The following is a 6,025-nucleotide window of genomic DNA, read 5'->3' as shown; positions in this document are numbered from 1 at the left end:
CTGAGACTTGCTTTGTTTTGTCCTTAAAATGTTTCCTCTGTCCCCTTGGCTTGTAGTTTCCTAATTTCAGCTCTCCACACAAGAGTTGTTTGAGCATCCTATTGCCGCTAATAATCTTCAATTATTCCACCTACATTAGTTAAGAAGATAAAAGTTTCTATCCTAGAAGACTGACTACATTCCAGAACTTAACCTCTAAGTTCCTTAAGGGTGGGAATCATTCCTACCAACTCCACTGTATTACACTCTCCCAAGAGTTTAGTTCAGTGTTTTGCACACAGTAGCTGCTCAATGAATGCTCTTGATTGATTGATTGGACTTCTCAGCAACTGCAGCAAAGACAATTCACAGAAGAGACTGGGAAAGTAGACAGTTCCTCCTTTTGTTTCTGGTGAAGAAAAGGATGCATAAATCATATGGCAGAGAAATTCATTACCCGCAGAATGGTTTGGGGACCCTACAGGGAACTCAATTAATTAATTTGCAGCAGTTTTCTGACCAGTTCACCATATTAATAAGAACATCACTGGCTCCTAATAGGCTCCTGGTTATGACTTCTGAAACATGCCAAAGCTTCTCATATCAACTTTTCAGAGGTTTTATAGGCCATCAGGGCTGCACGGTAATCTCTGACTTGAAAGTAGAATCCAGCAACATGGCATATTGTTTGGAAAATATTGAGCTGAACCTCCCCACCCCTGGAGAAATAGGCTGTGGTGAGGTCAGGGCAGGCCTTCAGGCACTGGGGGAATGGGCTATGGTGAGGTCAAGGTAGGCCCTCAACCTTAGAAACCGGGTGGCAGCAGGGAAGAGGAGATTTCTGGGAACCTACATAACTTGGAGGCCATAGAGTCCAAGTAATAGTAATATTTGTGGTATTTGCTAAGCATCTGTTCTGCATACACTAGGCACTAAATAAATACCACTGATTGATTGACTGATTGATTACTATGTGACAAGCCCTAGACTAAGTGCTGGGGTAGATAGAAGATAATTAGGTCGGGTACCATCCCCAACCCACACAGGGCTCCTAGTCTAAATAGGAAGGAGAACTGGTATTTAGTCTCTGTGATATAATAATGTTGGTATTTGTTTTTTGTTAAGTGCTTACTACGTGCAGAGCACTGTTCTAAGCACTGGGATAGATACAAGGGAATGAGATTGTCCCACGTGAGGCTCACAGTCTTCATCCCATTTTACAGATGAGGGAACTGAGGCACAGAGAAGTGAAGTGACTTGCCCACAGTCACACAGCTGACAAGGGGCAGAGTTGGGATTCGAACCCATGACCTCTGACTCCCAAGCCCGGGCTCTTTCCACTGAGCCACGTTACTGTTGGGTAGGAGAAGGGAAGCAGAGACCTGTGAACTGAGAGCCAATATTAGCCATTTGTTGAGGCTCCAAGGGCAATGAGGCAGTTAGCAAAGACTCATCAGTTCTCTAGCTACTCATCCAGGGCAGTCCCTAATCACTAGATAATGCAGGCTTGAGGCCCCAGCCTTGGCCCAGAATACCCATAGGTGCCATCACGTGGGTAGCCTAAGCTGTAGGGAGTAATTCCTGAGAAATTAGGGCCTGCAGAAGGGGACCCCTGAGTAGAGCCAGAGCCCAGATATTGAGGCCTTTACCCCAAGTAGAAAGTCTACACAACAGTCACCACGGCCTGGGGTAGGTGGCAGAGTCCGTAACACAGTGTGGCTGGTAGGGGACTCTCAGTCTCTGCTGCTCAGCTGCAGGGTAGTGAGGCAAGATGAAAGATAGTGCCTCAGTGGAAGAAATAGCAGGAAAATGTAAGCACCTCTGTATCTCGCCAAAACCCCACATCCCACTCCAAGCCCAAAGGACAGCCAATGTCTTCTTTGTGGGGGTTAAAAACAGACCGCTCCCCAGCATGGAGACCCCTGTGGGTAGGGAGATCTCTGACCAACCCAGGTGCTAGTTCATTTTATCCATGAAAGGATAAATCACCAGTACCCAAGTCAGTCTGGCTGCTCAGTTGGCCTTCCTGGGTCCTGGGGTTGGGAGAGGAGAGGGAGAGCAAAACTGTTTTTGTTCAATTATGTTGTACCTTGGTTCATGGAGTTTAGAGCTAGGTGCCACCTCAAAGGAGAGGGGTTTCTCCTGATTACAGAACACTCTCTTTCTCATAAAAACAGTTGGGCTGGATCTGATGCCCTGATAATAACAGTAATAATGTTGGTATTTGTTAAGTGCTTACTATGTGCAGAGCACTGTTCTAAGTGCTGGGGTAGACACAGGGGAATCAGGTTGTCCCACATGGGGCTCACAGTCTTAATCCCCATTTTACAGATGAGGTAACTGAGGCACAGAGAAGTTAAGTGACTTGTCCTAGGCAACAGAGCCGACAAGTGGCAGAACCGGGGTAAGAACTCAGATTCTCTGATTCTCAAACCCATGCTCTTTCCAGTAAACCAAAGTTAACAAATAATATTAAAACCATTTATTCAGTTGTATTTATTGAGCACTTACTGTGTGCAGAGCACTGTACTAAGCACTTGGAATGTACAATTTGGCAACAGATAGAGACAATCTCTGCCCGACAACAGGCTCACAGTCTAAAAGGGGGAGAGAGACAGCAAAACAAAACAAGTAGGCATCAATACCATCAAGAGAAATAGAATCATAGATATATACATATCATGAATAAAATAAGGTAATAAATAATATATACGTAAACACAAGTGCTGTGGGGAGGGGAAGGGGGTAGAGCAGAGGGAGGGAGTAGGGGGAATGGGGAGGGGAGGTGGGACAGAGGGAAAGGGAGAGCTCAGTCTTGGGAAGGCATCCTGCAGGAGGTGAGCTCTCAGAAGGGCTTTGAAAAGGGGAAGAGTGTTAATTTGGTGGATGTGAGGAGGGAGGGCATTCCAGGACAGTGGTAGTATGTGGGCCAGGGGTTGATGGTGGGCCAGGTGAGAACGAGGCACCGTGAGGAGGTTAGTGGCAGAGAAGCGAAGTGTATGGGGTGGGCTGTAGAAGGAGAGAAGGGAGAGGAGGTAAGAGGGGGCAAGGTGATGGAGAGCTTTGAAGCCAAGAGTGAGGAGTTTGCCAACAGTGAGGAGTTTACCACAATTCTCCCCAGTTTCAAAGGTCTTCTGAAATCATTTCTCTTCCAGAAGGTCTTCCCCAATTAATTTCTAATCTCCCCACTTTATTTTATCCCTTATTATATCCTTGTATTACAATACTTCCATGTAACCTAACTACTTGAGAATTCACTCACATTATAAATTATTTATACATATTGTCTGTCACCCCCTCTAGAGTGTAAGTTTGTTATGGGCAGGGAATGTATCTACTAATTCTGTTATATGCTTCTCTCACAAGAAATTAGTACAGTATTCTGCACAAAGTAAGAGCTCAATAAATGCCACTGATTGATTTTTGATTGATCGTTGTGTATATATTACTTCATCCTATCTGCAATTCATTTTAGTGCTTGTCTCCTCTAAATTGTACACTCAGCGTGGCTCTGTGGAAAGAGCACGGGCTTTGGAGTCAGAGGTCATGGGTTCGAATCCTGACTCTGCCACTTGTCAGCTGTGTAACTGTGGGCAAGTCACTTAACTTCTCTGTGCTTCAGTGAACTCATCTGTAAAATGGGGATTAAGACTGTGAGCCCCACGTGGGACAACCTGATTCCCCTGTGTCTACCCCAGCACTTAGAACAGTGCTCTGCACATAGTAAGCACTTAACAAATACCAACATTATTATTATTATTGAGGGCAGTGATGATATCTACTAATTCTCTTGTATTCCCCCAAGGGCCTAGTACAAATTAATCAATCACTCACTGTTATTTATTGAGCACTTACTGTGTGCTGAGCACTTACTAAGCACTTGGAGAGTACAATAGACTAGAGTAGCTAGACACAGACACTGCCCACAAGGAGCTTAAAGATCAGAGGATTAGAGGGAGAGACAGACATTAAACTACAGATGAATATGTGCCTAAGTGCTGTGGGGGTGGAGTGAAAATCAGTGCTCTACTCACAGTAAGTGCTCAAAAAATACAATTCAATTAATAAATAAAGGGTTTCAGAACCACAGGTGAATTATGTGGAAGAGCAAATAGGGAATGTGAGGGCTTGGTCAGGGAAAGCCTCTTGGAGGTGTGATTTTAGTAGGGCTTTGAAAGTGGGAAGACTGATGGTCTGTTGGATATGATTAGGAAGGGACTTCAGGCCGGGGGGTGGGGGGGAATGTGGGCAAGGGCTCAGTTGTGAGTGGTGGAAAGAAAGACAAGATAGAGGTACCCTGAATAGATTGGCATTAGAGGAGTGAAGTATGTGGATTGGGTTGCAGTAGAAGATCAGCAAGGTAAGGTAGGTGGGTGAGAGCTGATTGAGGTGCCTTAAATCCATAAGTAGTTTTCATTTGCTATGGAGATGGATGGGCAACCATTGGAGATTTTTGAAGAGAGGAGAAAAGAGGGCTAAGTGATATTTTAGAAAAAGGATGTGAAGTATGGACTGAAGAAGGGAGGAAAAGGAGGGAAAGAAGTCAGTGAGAATGCTGTTGCATTAGTCAAGGCAGAATATAGTAAATGCTTGAGTCAGCACGATAGTGGTTTGGAGGGAGATGAAAGGGCAGATTCTAGAGAAACTGTGAAGGTAGAACTGACAGAAATTTATGACAGACTGTATATGTAGGTTCACTGAGAGAGATGAGATGAAGATAATGCAAAAATTATTTGGCTTGCAAGGCAGAGAGAATAGAGTTGTTTACAGTAATGGGAAAGTCTTGGGGAGGACAGGGTTTGTATGGGAAGATGAGTTTTGTTTTGGACATATTAAGTTTGAAGCGGTGGCGGGACATCTGAGTTGAGAGGTCCTGAAGTCAGGAGGAAATCTGAGATGCAGAGGAGGAGAGAGAGGTCAGGGCTGGAGAGGTAGATTTGGGAACCATCAACAAGGAGGTGGTAGTTGAAACTGAGGGAGTCAGTGAGTTCTCCAAGGGAGTGGATACAGATGGAGAAGGGAAAGGGATGCAGAACTGAACCTTGAAAGACTCACCTAGTGTGCTGTGCTCTGCATCTCCTTCTCTCTCCTCCCCACTCACTCCCACTCACCCATGTGTATGAGCTGATCTCCTGGTCTTTCAAGTGTTTAGTATAGTGCTCTGCACACAGTAAACGCTCATACAAGTAAACGATCATACGATTAAATGAATGAATGGTCTTTCCCAGTGGGTAATGTAGAAAGGGGTCTAAGTTCATTCATTCATTCAATCATATTTATTGAGCACTTACTGTGTGCAGAGCACTGTACTAAGCGCTTGGAAAGTACAATTCAGCAACAGATAGAGACAATCCCTACCCAGCAATGGGCTCACTGTCTAGAAGGGGGAGACGGACAACAAAACAAAACAAGTAGACAGGCATCAATAAAGCAATGCAGATAGCGGGCTTGTCCCCTAGATCTCTCTAGAGCACATCCTGGACTGAAATCAGCCTGCTTCTTTTTTGTGCTAATTGCTCCTCCCTCAGTCTTTGTAGGCTGAGCCCTGCACTGCGGAATAATCAGCAATGTATATCATGTTCCACTGATCTAATGACTTGTGAACCTGCATACCTGGTGATTTTAAGATAAAAATTACCTTTTTCAAATCGTTTAGCTGGGTCTCACCCAAGGCTTGGTGTCCACGTTTCCTGGAACCTCAGAGCTGGGGAGTCTTCTCCAGCCACCCCAAACACCCATGTTCCCACCCTCAAACAAGGCATCTCATTGCATGAACCCCAGGTACAGTAAAAGCTCTGGTTGACAGCCTTGTTTTTTAGGTCCCTCCCTAGGTCCCCTGTGGTGCTGTGCTGATTGTCCCCTTTGTAGGTGGGCTTGGTTTACCATTTGGAAGAGTCAGCCTGCAGAGCAGCAAGATATTCTGGTGGAAGCAGTTGTCAGGAAAACCAAAGCCTCCTCACATCCCCGAGTATGCTTGAGCACACTCAGCAGGAGAACAGGATAACTGAGCCATGGGGTTATTTTAAAACCTCCTTTTGGCTGTGCA

Source organism: Ornithorhynchus anatinus, chromosome 7 (genome assembly GCF_004115215.2).
Source record: "Ornithorhynchus anatinus isolate Pmale09 chromosome 7, mOrnAna1.pri.v4, whole genome shotgun sequence".
Taxonomy (NCBI): domain Eukaryota; kingdom Metazoa; phylum Chordata; class Mammalia; order Monotremata; family Ornithorhynchidae; genus Ornithorhynchus; species Ornithorhynchus anatinus.
Note: the sequence above shows the minus strand (reverse complement) of the source record.